Source organism: Peromyscus californicus, unplaced genomic scaffold (assembly GCF_007827085.1).
Source record: "Peromyscus californicus insignis strain IS unplaced genomic scaffold, ASM782708v3 Scaffold_5__1_contigs__length_169319896, whole genome shotgun sequence".
Taxonomy (NCBI): Eukaryota; Metazoa; Chordata; class Mammalia; order Rodentia; family Cricetidae; genus Peromyscus; species Peromyscus californicus.
The window spans coordinates 2,655,218-2,670,875 of record NW_026294573.1 but is presented as its reverse complement, the minus strand read 5'-3'; positions in this window follow the sequence as shown (position 1 = coordinate 2,670,875).

Below are 15,658 nucleotides of genomic sequence, written 5' to 3'. Positions count from 1 at the left end.
TCTGCCTCTGATTGGTTACCACGACCAGAGGGGACTTTTCTCAACCGAGAAACTCCCACCCCCAGGGCCTTGAGAGGTGGGGATTGACAAGCCCAGGTTAGGCCTCTCTGGGTGTAAGGTGGGAATCAGAGATGTAGGAGCAATGCTCATGTCGCCAAGTGCAGGGCTGTGACTGGGACGGTTCTCAGAACAGCTCTGTGCCAGGCTGAGCAGATGCAGTCCAGCTGTGTGCTGCAGCCCAACCCATTCCCTCCTGACAGAAACAGCCCTAAAATGTGTCACTTTATCAGCTCGGGTGACAGTCTAGCCTGCTAGCCTAGAGCTGTCCTGTCACTCAGGCAGTTGAAGATCTGAGTGTCTCTGCCACAGTCACCCAGGAATCGTAGATAGGAGACTGTTTCCACAGACAGGTCACCTTGCCAGGACCTCTGGCCAGCCGTTGCCTGCTGACATCAGCAGAGAGCAGGAGGGAGGACAGAGTCTCCTCCATAACTGCAGGTGGCTGGTGATGAAGAGCATCTCTGGGGTCCAGAGACCAGATTCCTTAGCTTCCTTGCCCATGGCCATGAGATCAAACCCTGGCCTTCCCTTGGAGAACTCCTTGTTTGTCCATTTCCTCATGCTCTGACACTCCCCAGCTGCTGCGACTACCTCAGCCAAGTCAAAATCAAAGCCATTAACTGGATAATTGCTCTAATGAGAGCAGAGATGAATCACCAGGATGGCTCTCATCCTGGAAAAGCTAAATGGACTAGGATCTTAATGCACAAACTGTGTGACTGGGCTCACCAGGATCCGAAAGCTTCTTCAGAGTCCTGTGTGAGCCTTGGAGGAGTAGATTATATGACCCGGGAACTAAACAGAATATACAGGGGTGGGGTTTTATACCTGGTTAGGAGCCTGGGGGATGGTGATAACCAGAATGATGCAGAAATAAACCAGAGTGACAGCATCATGAGCAGAGAAAGACTTTTGAGTGGAGATGTCCTTAAAGAATCCTGGACTGCATGTAAGAGTCTCGTGATCTTTCAAGTCATGTGATCTTAGTAAAGTCACAATGTCTCATTAGGAGGTCTAGATGGTTAAGTGAGATAGTAATTAGAAATAACTGAACAGCTCCTAGCATGCAGACATGCCCAGCAGACAGTAACAGGCACAGCCATAAATGCATTGTTTTAATCAACATACCAATTCATTGGCAAGGTAACCATTGGGTACGCTCTAATGGTGAAGAATAAGCCAGGGTCTAGGTGGCCAGCTGCACTCTGTGCTCCAGGCGGTTCAGCCTGTGATGGCAAGCAGGGGAGTGCAGGCAAGTAAGGCTACCATTTGGGGTGACTGAGGCAAGGGGATGTTTGGGTCTCCAGGGGAGACCAGATGGTGGGACAAAGCATGCCTGGGAGGGGGGTCCAGTCTTTGTGTTTGGTGGTAAATGCTGAGGTTTTGAAGTGTTCGCAGAAGGGGAAATGTGTGCTTGGATCTTGTTTTAGAGACATTGCAGAGAGGATGAAAGGGAAGTAATGAGGAGCTGAGGACCCAGGGCCAGCCTCATCTTTCCCTCGAAAAAGCTGAGCACTCAGCAAAATGCATGTGTGAAGATGCTGAGTGGTGGACAGACGAGGAGCAGGTCAGGGGACACCCACCGGTGCTGCCCTGGTTCTGACTGACCAGCTTCCCAGGCTTCCTGTAAGGAGGGGGCTGAAGGCAGAGTGTGGGGTCCTATGTAAGGAGGGGGCTGAAGGCAGAGTGTGGAGTCCTATGGACTGGAGTACAGAGGGATCAGGGTGGGGGCCTGAGGCAGCTGGGAGGTACCAAAACTTGTTTTTTTACAGAAGCATCCCCAAATCTGCGCAGGAATCCCGTGGGGGCTTTGGTAGACACTCATCTGCACATGGTGAAACACCACAAGGAAAACTGGGCAACAGGGAGCCCACGTGAGGCTAGAAGTGTTTGGATTACAACTGTTCAAAGCTGCCCCTTGCTGCACACCTGCTGTTCAGAAGATGCAGCTGGGACAGAACCCAGAGCAAGATGAGCCAGCCCAAGGGGAAAGGCTCACCCAACGCCCCACAAACATTGAAAGCAAGTATTGGAGGGACCGTTTACCTTCTGGGCCAGGCCCGTCGCCATCTTAAATAAACCAACAAAATGAAAGAAACCCCAGCTCTGAGCCGTACAAAACTCACAAAGGGGGCTGGAGAGATGGCTCAGTGGTTAAGAGCACCGACTGCTCTTCCAGAGGTCCTGAGTTCAATTCCCAGCAACCACATGGTGGCTCACAACCACCTGCAATGAGATCTGGTGCCCTCTTCAGACCTGCAAGGACACGTGCAGACAGAACACTGTATACATAATTAATAAATAAAATCTAAAAAAAAAAAAAAAAAAACTCACAAAGGCTGACAACCTCCCCAAGGTTACAGCTCAAAGCAAGCGAAAAGTATCATGAGACATAATCGTGATTTTTTTTGTAATCGGAGGGCTGTATACCTACCCCAACAAGTTGTAATTCTCCCAGAATTTAACACTCAAGTCATGTTATGTGCCTAAAACATAAGATAAGCCATGGATATAACTCATGACTGAGCATGCTCAAAGCCTCTCATCTCGATATGTGTAGCATAAACATGACATGTAGCGTAGACTACCCTTTCAAGACATGAAAACAGAAATAAGGAGACTGCCTTATCAAACAAAGGGAATCAGCTTTACAAACAAATCCACAGGGCTTGGGAGACCACCCCGTCAGTGACGCACAGGTAGCACAAGCCCAGGGACCTGAGTGTGGATTCCCCAGCACTGAGCGGGCAGAGGCAGGGATATCCCTGCCGCTCAAAGAGCAGCCAGCCTAGATGAACCAGGAGGCCCCAGGTTCGGAAACTGTCTCAAAAAAAAAATAAATAAATAAGGTGGATGATTGTGATCTCTGGAACGTACAGGGTGGAAGGAGGTTCCCATAAGGTGTCCTCTGGCTTTCAGACCTTGTGCACCCCTCAACAAAACAAATACATAAATATGGAAACAGAAATCAACTGAGGAAGACAAGCAGCATTGACTGTTGGCCTACACACACACACACACACACACACACACATACACGTATGTTGCGGGGAGAACTGTTCAAGCTGCCGCTCCGCTGTGCCAGTAAAGCTAAACCTTGACTCAAAGGCTGGAGTCCGTAATAGGCTGACTGGAATTAGCCATAGAGATGTCAGAGGACTGAGGAAGTCAGATAGAGAGGACAGGAAGAGATAAGGGGGAGCTTGGGGAGATTTCTCTGTCTTTTCGAGCCAAGAAACATGGAGAGTAAGGGCAGCCAATGTTCTTTGGATTTATCAGGTTTTTATCTCAATTTCTGACTCCTGAGGGTTTCTTTTATTAATATTAGAACATTAAGGTAAACACATTACACATGCACACTCATGCATGTATTTACACACATGAATACACACAGACAAGAAATATGCTGGAGGAATGGACCAAAGTGTAAGAGCACTTGCTTCTCTTGCAGAGGATCCAAGGCTCAGGTTCAGTTCCCAGCATCAACATGGTGTCTTGTAACTCCAGTTCCAAGAGATCTGGTGCCCTCTTCTGGCCTCTAAAAGCACTGCATTCACACAGTGCACCTGTATGTGTGGGGGCAAAACACTCAAACACATACGTTTTTCTTAATTGTAAGTCAAGGGTTTTGCCAGGCAGTGGTGGCACACGCCTTTAATCCCAGAACTTAGGAAGTAGAGGCAGGAGGATCTCTGTGAGTTCAAGACCAGCCTGGTCTACAGAGCAAGATCCAGGACAGGCACCAAAACCACACAGAGAAACCCTGTCTAGAAAAACCAAAAAAAAAAAAGGAAAAAAGTCAAGGGTGTCAGCTCTCGTCACTTCCATCCAGCATCGTCACTGGGTGCTCTGACCTTAGTGCTTCTGCGAGGAAAAGGAAGGAGAGGCATCCTGACTGGAGAGAAAGCTGTCAAGCTGCCTCTGCTGGCCGATCACATGCCCCTCTAGTGTTCAACACATTGCTCTCCAGCCAGGCTACCCAAGGTAAAGGGGGAGAAGACACCAAGGAACACATGGGCTGGGGAGACACCACAGTGGTTAAGAGTGCTCACAGCTCTCGCACAGGGCCAGAGTTCAACGTCCAATACCCAGGTCATCAGCTCACGACTCTGTAGCTCCAGCTCCAGGGGAGGAAGCCAACACTTCTGGCCTCCAGATCACACACAGATACAGACACATTATTTTAAATGTTTTTAAATTTTTTTAACCCGAAATTTTTAAGGGAGATATGATGTCAGTTCTCTACAATTCCCACCCCCCTGCAGAAAGTAGACGCAAGTGAACACTTTTTCAGTCATTCTCTGAGGCTGGCAGTACACTTGAATGTAAACTAAACACAGAAAGAGGTGACTACTAAGCCAACAAGGTTAGAGTGAACACAAATTGGCTATCTGAGATTTCTGGAAATTCTTGTCATATATAGATAAAAATTGTTTCCTGCTCTCCTTCATAGTATGCACACCTGTTGTTGTCTTACAATATTACCCAAGATTCCTTGCAAGTGTAGATATCCCTTGGTCATGGGTAAGAAGATTTGATGGTGCAAAGGTTTTATTCTTTCCAGCTTGACTGTAAACTGACTACAATCTCAAGGAAAAATACTAGGGACCCCAAAGATGATGGCTGGGGCTCCAGTGCCAGCAGTCAGTAGATATAGCCATGCCTCTTGGCTCTCTGAGCACTTGAGGCCAGCCTGGTCTACACTGTGAGTTCCAAATTGGCCGGGCTACACAATGAGACCCTATCTCAAAAACACACACCAGGAAACTATTGTTTATTTTTAAGAGAGAGTCTCATTACATACCCTAGACCATCCCAGAACTTTCTGTGTAGACCAGTGTTCTAGGTGGTTTTCTGTCAACTTGTTACAAGCCAGGCTCATCTGGGAAGAAAGAATCTTAAATGAGAAAATGCCTCCATAGTATTATTGGCCTGCAGGCAAGCCACGCTTTCTTGTGGATGATTGATGGGGGAGGGCCCAACCCACAGGTGTATGGTACAGTCCCTGGACAGGTGGTCCTAGGTGCTATAAGAAAGCAGGCTGAGAAAGCCATGAGTAGAAAGCAGTAAGCAGTGTTCCTCCATGGCCTCTGCTTCAGTTCCTGCCTCCAGGTTCTTGCCCTGCTTGAGTTCCTGCCATGACTTTCCTGTGATGGACCGTCACCTGGTAGTATAATATGAAATAAACCTTTTTTGCTGAGCTTCTTTTGGTCATTGTGCAAGGACATTTCTTGAGGCAGAAGCAACAAAAGCATCCTGAACCAAGAATGGAAACAATCCACACACATACTCACTGATAATAATGGTAATACTTAAATTAAATTAAAAGCATATGTATATATATTCTTAATTATAGAAATCACATGATTACCTCAATAGTGACAAAATTTAATTTCAAAGAAACTAAGAATATAAGGCATGTATCTCAACATATCAAAGACTACCTACGACAGACCTAGACCCAAGATTATCCTACATGGAACAAAACTGAAAGAATCTCCTCTAAAACCAGGAGCAAGACAAGGGGCCACTCTCTACTCTTGGTCCATGTAGTACTTGAAATCTTAGACAGAGTGACAAGGTAAGAGAAAGAAATATGATAGAGATAGGAAGAAAGAGGTTGCAGTATCTTTGTTGGGAGGCAATTCAATTCTACACTTAACAGACACTAAAGACTCTATCCCCAAACTGCTAGGTAGGAGAAATGCTTTGGGGGATGCAGCAAGATACAAAACCAAGACACAGACTTCAGCTTCCTTCTATACACCAGCAACCAACCAGCACACCAAGAAAGAAATCAGCAAACAATTCCAGCCACAATGGGCTTCCAAACTAGGAATAAACCTAACAAAGGAGATGAAAGTCTCCTGCAGCGAGAACTTTAAACACTGAAGGAGATGAGAGAAGATGAAAAGACTTCCTGTGTGCATGTTGTGGAAAAATTAGTATTATGAAAATGGCTACGTTTTCATAATATAAAAGCAGTCTGCAGATTCAATACAATCCCCATCAAAATTCCAAAGACGTTCTTCACAGAAATAGAAAAAGAAAAGCCTAAATTTCACACGGAAGCACAAAGGACTCCGCAATAACAAAGCAAGACAGAGCAAAAAGAGCAATGTTGGGGGTGTCGTGGTGCCTGACATCAAATTACACCATGCGGCCACGGTAACAAAAGGAGAGCCATGTGGCACCTGCACAAAAACAGACACGCAGACGGATGGAATAGAACAGAGCCCAGAAATAAATCCATGCTGCTGTGGCCACCTGAGTCTTGACAAAGGTGCCAAAGACAGATGCTCCGGGATGGAGACTGGATATCCACATGTGAAAGAATGAAAACCTCAATCCCTATTGCTCTAGCTTGCCTTCTGTTGCTGCAATAAAACACTGACTAAAAGCCAACTTGTCAGGGCAAACGTTCATTCATCTTACAACTCCCAGGTCACAGTTCACCACCGAGGGAAGCCAGGAATTCAACGCAGGAACTCCAGCAGAGGCCATGAAGGAACACTGCTCACTGGCTTGCTCTTCATGGCTTGCTCATCCACTTTTCATATACGGCCCAGGCCCACCTGTCTAGGGGTGGTATAGCTAACGGTGACCTGGTCACCTCCTGTGTCGATTAGCAATCAAGAAAATGCCCCACAGACATGACAGTAAGTCAAGCTGATGGAGGCAGTTTCTCACTCGATGGTCCCTCTACTCAGGTGACTAGTTTGCACCATGTTGCCAGCTGAATCTAACTATGACACTCATCTTGTATGAAAATCAACACAAAATGGATCAAAGATGTTGATGCAAGACCTGAAATTTTCCGATTGCTGGAGAAAAGCAACTTATAGGCATTGGCAAGGGACTCCAATAGCTCAATAAACAATATCAATAATTGACAGAGGAGATTGTGTGAAATTAAAAAGGTTCTGCACAGCAAAGAAAATGACTAACAGAGCAAAGAGGCAGAGCACGAAATGGGAGGAAATGATTGCCTGTTACACACCCAACACAGGAGTAATATCTAGAATCTACAAAACACTCAAAAAAAAGTACCCAAACACTGCAAAACCAGATAATATGATCAATAAACCAGTAAATGACTCAAAGAGTTCACCGTGCTCCGCATCCTCAGCCATCAACAAAATGCAATCAAAACCACACGGAGATTCCATCTCACCCAGTCAGAATGGCTGTCATTAAGGAAGTGATAGGAAATGTTGATGAGGACAAGGGGAATGTGCTGTGGTTTGAATGAGCTGTCCCCATAGGCCCAGTCGTTTGACACCTGGGGACCCCCTAGCTGGTGCCACTGTTTGGAAAGATTTAGGAAGTGTGTGCTGTGGATGATTGATTGATAAATAAAGTGCTGATTGGCCAGTAGCCAGGCAGGAAGTATAGGCAGGACAAGGAGAGAGGAGAATTCTGGGAAGTGGAAGGCTGAGGCAGAAGGAGATGCTGCCAGCTGCCACCATGAGAAGTGAGATGTAAAGTACCAGTAAGCCACGAGCCACGTGGCAACTTACAGATTTATAGAAATGGGTTAATTTAAGATGTAAGAACTAGATAGCAAGAAGCCTGAGCCATTAGGCCAGTTTAAATAATATAAGCATCTGTGTTCATTTGAGTCTGAGTGGCTGCCAGCCTGGGCGGGACTGGAGATAACTCCAGCTACAAGTGTGGCCTTCCTGGAAGAAGCATGCCACCAGGGTTTTGAGATTCAAAGCCCCACCCACCTCTAGTTCCCTCTTTCTGCCTTGTGCTTGTGATTAAGATGAGCACTCAGCTTCTGACCACCTACTCCATGCTTCCCTGCCATGATGAACTCTATCCTCTGAAATCATAAACCCAAACAAAATTTTCCTTCTCTAAGTTTGGTCATAGTGTTTTATCATTGCAATGGACACGTAACTAACAGAGAAACTTCAAACACTGCTGGTTGTAGTGTAAATGAGTGAAACCGCTCTGGGAGTCCCTGTTTATATTGTAGACTGGGCTCAGGGCATGCTAAGCACAGGCTATGCCTCTGAGCAGCGCCCCAAGCCACACAATTAAACATTCCTATTCGGGCCAGCAAGATGGCTCAGTATGCAAAAGCTCTTGCCACGCAAGCCTGATGACCTGAGTTCAAGCCCCAGGTCCCAGAACTGACTCCAGAAAGTTGTCCTCTGACGTGTACACACTGTTGTATATACATGTGGTAATATATTGTGTGCCCTAATAAAATTTGCCTGAAGATCAAAGAACAGAACAAACCACTAGATTAGACATAGAGGCCAGACAGCGGTGGCACACACCTTTAATCCTAGCACTTGTGAGGCAGAGATCCATCTGGATCTCTGTGAGTTCAAAGCCACCCTTTAATCCCAGGAAGTGATGGCTGGGCAGAGAAAGGTATATAAAGTGTGAGGAGACAAGAACTAAAGGCTTTTTGGCTGAGGAACCCCTTTCAGCTAGAAGCCTTTTGGCTGGAAAGTCTTTCCAGGCTGAGGAGTTGGTGAGATAAGAGGTGGTAGTTGTGGCTTGTTCCTTTGTCTTTCTGATTTTCAGGTAAATTTTATTAGGATACACAATATATTACCACATGTACACATACACACACACACACACACACACACACACACACACACACACACACCACCCACATGCATACACACACACACACACACACACACACACACACACACACCACCCACATGCATACACACACACACACACACACACACACACACACACACACACAACAGTACTTAAACAAAATTTAAATCTTATTTTACACATTTTTTGCTCTTGGATTTAAAATGTGAAGGAGCAGCAGGGCAGCAGCTTTGAAAGCATGAGAGCCTCAACCCCCCAGAATTCACATAAAAATACCAGGCATAGCAACACGGACCCATTATCCCAGCACTGAGGAGGCAGAAACAGGAGGATCTCTGGGACTCACTAGCCAGCCAGTGAGGGACTTTGCCTTCAGAAGAAACTAAGGATGCCACCAAAAGCTATCCTCTGACTTCCACATTCTCATGCACGTACACACACACACACACACACACACACACACACACACACACACACTGCATTAAAAACTAAAAGAAAATGGACCATATAATATTATAATAAATAAATGAAAAGCATGATTCTCTCAGGATTAAATTAAAGCCATCATACAAAGTGTTGACATAAACACTCTATTAAACACAAATGGCACTTATTTTTAAAAGTATATGGAGACAAAATTCAATGTAACAAGGTAAAAGGAACCTGCACCCGGCTGCTCATCATCCTGGCAGTTGCTGTGGTTAAGAAAGCAGGAAGTCTGGGCTTCAGATGTTTATTGACTGTGTACAACTCTTGTTTTTGCCTTTTAAAAAAGCTTACTAGGTAAGAAATGTCTTTTCTATCAAAAGTACTTAGGAAGTCAAGGGTCCATATTCCATGAACCACACACCCCCTTTTGTACCAATTAGCCAACTGTATCAGATGTGATGCTGGAACTCCCACCAGTGGGATGAGACACAGCCCTAACTTGCTCCAGGGATAACAGACAGAGGTCATCTTGGCTGAGCATGTTCGCCAGCCCACTTTAGATTCTAATGCACCCTTTTTGCAAAACGAAATTGCCTTGCTGAGTTACTTTCACCTTGTGTGCCCTTTTGTGTGACACTAAGATCCTTCTTTCCCAGCAAATACAACTGAAAGGCTACAGGAGTGCTGAAGAGTCCAGTGGGCAGATTTGGGTATGTCGCCTAAATCTCAGCCCCCAGAGAACAGTGGCAAATGTTGGGGGCGAGTACACAGTCGCCTTTAACTGGATTATGTCTGCTGTCTTTTTGAAGCTCTGTGACTTGCTGGACAGTGAAGAAGGTAGAAACAGGAGCAGCCACAATATAAATGTCTTCGTCAGGAGTTTGGACATGGGTGAATGGTAGATGTCCTTTGTTCTGCTGGAAAACACAGAATAGGCAGAAAGACAGACGTCCTTGCTCCTCCACGCAGTGTGGCAGGAGCTGGTAACTCATTTCCATCTGTGACTCCATCACATGGGAGCCCTGGACTCTAAGAATATCCCTGGCCTGCCTGTTTCTAGTTGTTTCTATGATGGCCAAAAATGTCAAGATTTATTTGAAGGGTGTGTTTTTCAGTATGAATGGTTACTATTAACAGAAGCCAGAAGGGAGCTTGGAACATGAGGACCCTGTAAAAGGAAGAGGCCTGTGTCCACAAAAAGGATGGAAAAGCTTAATTCCTAACAAACAGAGATATATAAGTCAGCCTATTTAAAAAAAAAAATGCATGAAGCAGAAATCAAATACACAATAAGAAAGATTCAGAAGTAGTCCCACCCACCCCAGTGCAATAAGCTGATCTTTGCAAAGAACCCAGGGTAACCCCAGAGAGCAGAGCATCTTCAGAACACAACGATGCAACAGTCACACACGTCACATGTATGAATGAGGATTCTCAGGCCCTCTGCCTTTCACAAAACCAACCCCAAATGGTGACACACTTTTGTGTCCTTTGGTGTTTTTGTCAGCTTGACACAAGCTCCGGTCATCTGGGAAGAAGGGATATCAAAAGAGAAAATGCCTCCATTAGATGGCCTACATGCAAGTCTGTGGGTGGAATATTTTCTTGATTGATGGTCAATGTGGGAGGGTGTAGCAGGAATCTTAAAAGTTCTTATTAATAAAACAAACCTGGAGCCAAGTATTGAAATGAACTGGATGATCAGAGAGACAGAACAAGCCACAGCTAACCTCACCTGGCCAACTTCTCAGCTGATCTTGTTTTCTCAGACTGGAAGCCTCTGTGTCCTCATATCCGATTGGCTCTCAGCTGAACTGTGCTGCTCCAAAGCCTGAAACCTTAACCAGCCAAATGCTTAACCAGCCAAATGCTTCTAGTTCCTGGTCCTCAAGCCTTATATACCTTTCTGCTTTCTACCACCACTCCTTGGGATTAAAGACGTGTGTCACCATGCCTGGCCTTTTCCAATGTGGCCTTGAACTCACAGAGATCCAGAGGGATTTCTACCTCTGGAGTGCTAGGATTAAAGGTGTGAGTGCCACCCATTTTCTAGCCTTTGTATTTAGACCTGTTCTGTCTCTAACCCCAGATAAGTTTATTAGGGTGCACAATATTTTGGGGAACATAATACTACCACAGGAGGGCCTAGACCACTGTGTATGGTGCCACCCTTGGGCAGGTGGTCATTGGTTGTCTAAAAAAAGCAGGCTGAGCAAGCCATGGGGAGCAAGTCAGTAAGCAGCACTCCTCCATGGCCTCTGCTTCAGGTGCTGCCTCGAGGTTCCTATTTGAGTTCCTGCCCTGACTTCCTTCAGTGAGGAACTGTAACCTGACATCTTTTCTCTCCCAGCTGCTTCTGGTCCATTTATCACAGAAATAGAAAGCAAGCAAAGGAACCTTAACTCAAAATCTAAAGTTATATAAACTTGTAGAGGTTTTAGACACAATGTAAAGCCTGGGGGAGAGGCATGTGAGGCTCCACCTACCCTGAGGAGCTGTGGGCAGTTCCTGTTTTCTGGGGAAGTCAGTCAGAAACACAGGTGAAAATAGCACCCCAGTTGGAGCCATGCTGGAAATCAGGCTTTCACTGTGGGATCTGAGGCTGTCTCCAGGCCATAGTGTAGGAACTGAATTGGATTAGAGGACCCACCTGGTGTCACTGATGCAGAATGGCCTGTTTGCTGAGAAGTCCCCATATCTTTTAGGGTCTCGGAGTCTACTGTGGTGTGACAGCAGAGAGGAAATGAATGTTTCATTCCCATCCCAAATGGATGTGCCCCAGCACAAAAAGATAAAGTAACTAGAAAGAAAACTGAAATTGCCATACCAGGTGATGTAACTGTCTAAGCCAACCACTGAAAAAGCAAATTGAAGAGTCTCGGTGTATAAAACCAACATTTGAAAAAAAAATCTACGTTATGAATTTAAGAGCTATCAAGAAGAAAAGTCACATCTCCACTCAAGTGGACTCAGATGAAACAAAGATGTGAATGTCTTCAAAACTTAGAACAAAAGAGCTCATTGTCCCCATGACCCTACAGCACAAAAGACTTCAGAAAGCTTGTTATAATGCTTGGAGGATGTAAAAGTAAGAGTGAAAATTTGCTTATGTAAAACTAGCAAATTGCTGATGGACACAAAAAGCAAATGTAAAGGAGCAGATAAATCTTTTTAAAGACACAGAGGAAGCAAGAAGAGTGGAGGAGAGAAGGAGGGGAGATTAGAGGAAGAGATGGAGAGGAAGGGGAGAGGAAGTGGGAAGGGGAAGAGATAGGGGATAGAGGAAGTGGGAAGGAGGAGGGAGAAGGAAGAGAGAGGATAAGAGGAGATGGGAGGGGAATGGAAGGGAAGGAGGAAGGGGGAGAAACAGGAAAGGGAGGGGAGAGTGAGGAGAGTGGAGTGGAAGGGGGAAAGGGAGGGGAGAGAGGGTAGGGCTGAAGTTACAGATAAGAGCTCTTGTCTTTCATGGACTGAAAAACTAAGTTATCAATTAACTTCTCAGAGAAACAGGCAAAACTAGGAAATAGTGGTTCACAGGAGCAGCAGTGGCCACAGGAGCAGCAGTGGTTCACAGGAGCAGCAGTGGTTCACAGGAGCAGCAGTGGCCACAGGAGCAGCAGTGGTTCACAGGAGCAGCAGTGGTTCACAGGAGCAGCAGTGGTTCACAGGAGCAGCAGTGGTTCACAGGAGCAGCAGTGGTTCACAGGAGCAGCAATGGCCACAGGAGCAGCAATGGCCACAGGAGCAGCAGTGGCCACAGGAACAGCAGTGGTTCACAGGAGCAGCAGTGGTTCACAGGAGCAGCAGTGGCCCACAGGAGCAGCAGTGGTTCACAGGAGAAGCAGTGGCCACAGGAGCAGCAGTGGTTCACAGGAGCAGCAGTGGGCACAGGAGCAGCAGTGGCCACAGGAACAGCAGTGGTTCAGAGGAATAGCAGTGGCCACAGGAGCAGCAGTGGGCACAGGAGCAGCAGTGGTTCACAGGAGCAGCAATGGTTCACAGAAGCAGCAGTGGCCACAGGAGCAGCAGTGGGCACAAGAACAGCAGTGGTTCACAGGAGCAGCAGTGGCCACAGGAGTAGCAGTGTTTCACAGGAGCAGCAGTGGTTCACAGGAGCAGCAGTGGCCACAGGAGCAGCAGTGGTTCGTAGGAGCAGCAGTGGCCACAGGAGCAGCAGTGAGCACAGGAGCAGCGGCCACAGGAGCAGCAGTGGGCACAGAAGCAGCAGTGGTTCACAGGAGCAGCAGTGGCCACAGGAGCAGCAGTGGTTCACAGGAGCAGCAGTGGGCACAGGAGCAGCAGTGGTTCACAGGAGCAGCAGTAGCCACAGGAGCAGCAGTGGCCACAGGAGCAGCAGTGGTTCACAGGAGCAGCAGTGATTCACAGGAGCAGCAGTGGTTCACAGGAGCAGCAGTGGTTCACAGGAGCAGCAGTGGCCACAAGAGCAACAGTGGTTCATAGGAGCAGCAGTGGCCACAGGAGCAGCAGTGGGCACAGGCAAGTCTCTTCAATGTCTGAATACTCTTAGCTTCACTCCCAACTGGAGAAAGGTCAGACTGGATCTCCAGCCAGAAGCACTTCCCCTTTTCAGAGGCCCTCAGGGACCCCAGGTACAGCTTGGACCCAGCCATCCTCAAAGCAAGTCACTGGCCATGGAGCACGTGCACTAACTAAACTAGAAACTGACTTCTGGGTGTTTTCCTCACAGAGGTAAGGCTTTCAGTACAGACACTCAGGCTGTTCCAAGCCCTGCACTAACATGTAGACCACACTGAAGCTTCTGCCTCTCATGGTGGGTCCCCCTGAGGGACTCCTGGGTCAGCTTCTGCAGCAGAAAGAGCCCCAGAACCTGCTTAAGGCAATAAGAAGCTGAGGAGCCCGCCTGGGAGAGAAAAGGATGGGCATCGAGTCCAACTCAGGTGAAGGTGTGTGTAGTCAACCCAACCACCAGAGAGGTTGATGCCTAAGGACCTAGAAGAGAGATGCAGAGTACCCAGAAGACCGTGGGGCCACCAAGGAGGCAGAACCCTCATCTGTACAAATGGCATCTTTGTAGGGTCCAAATCCAGGTCATGTGCACACAATTCCATTCAAATTTGACTTTAAGAGGAAATAAATAAAACTACATTATTTTTTTAAAAGAAGAAAGAAAACGCACCCTATCGGTGTTGGGGCTGCTGTAACAGTGTGCCGTCATCTTGGACTGTGTTCAGTGGTTGTTCATGTCTCATGTTTCTGGAATCTGGTGTATCAAGGTCAAGCAAGGTGCAGGTGAGTTCAGTGTCTGGTGGGGCTCATTTTCAGGATCACAGATGTTGCTTTCAAGCTGCATCCTCACATGGTGAGAGAGCCAAGGGTCTCTTTGGGGTCCCTGTTTGTCATTTTTAGAGTACACCCTCCAAACCTAGACACTTCTCAAAAGCCTTCCTCCTAACACCACCAATCAGAGAATATGGATTTCAGCCTCATTTGGGTTTGGGGAGACGCAAACCTTCATACCATAGCACCTATTGGCCTGAAAGTCACTGAGCCCTTTGGCAACACTAGACCTTGTCTAGATCCCTCTCAGTGGGCATGTCATAGCCTGCACGTCCATTTACTAGACTTCTGTCTTATCTTTCCTCCACAGAGCCAAAGGCATCGCTCCAATCACCCCAGGCTTAATCTAACAGCTGAAGAGATGCCTTTAGTGGTAGTATCCAGGCGACAGACCCAAGGGGCGTCATGACTGGGGGCAGGCAAGGCTGAGCTCTGCCCTGTGTTTTCCTGACCTCCCCATTTGGGGCTTATTTTTTCTCTCTTGCTGCAAGCAATCACAGCTGAACAGAGATGCATCATCTTCCCTCCCTGCAGCTATTTTCAAACAAGCAAACAAAGTCTACGAAACACTTGAAATCAGCACTGAATTTGAACAGCCGGAGACGCAGTCTGGTACCATGACACCACACTTGATACCGCAAGTCCCCAGAATGGTAAACTTTCCTCAGCCACAGACAGGCGCTGGTTTGAAGGAGGAGAGGGTAATTCTGCCAAGTTCCTCAATCCAGCAAGGATTAACTTTTGATGAGAAAGGTGCTCTGTCTTGATTCCCAGCCGCCTTCTGGAATGACATTAAAATTCCATGAGCTCTGAGGGCTATCCTGGGAAGGACTGTAATGCATTATTCTCGGGCATGATGTCTCCATAATGATATATTCGCATGTTAAAATCCCGGAAGCTTGGAGGAAATTCATGCAATTACGGTGGAGACAATCTCATGATTTCTACAGAGAACGCAGCTGTCGGGGACAAGAGAACATTTCAAAGCATCCCCTTCAACACCTGTGTTTATTTCTTAACGCATGTATGTTTTCACTAGGGAATGAGGGACCGAATGAAAACACACCAGACGGAGATAACCCGGAGGGAATGTGAATCCGCTCCTGACAGTTGCCCACCACTCCAGACACCGACACAAACACCAATTAGAAACCAATTATTTATTAGACTGAAAAGTAACAGTGAACAGAGCAAAGCCCCAAGACTTAAGAGGCATGCACACAGGAAGTCAAAGACAACCACTGTCTTTCTGCTGACC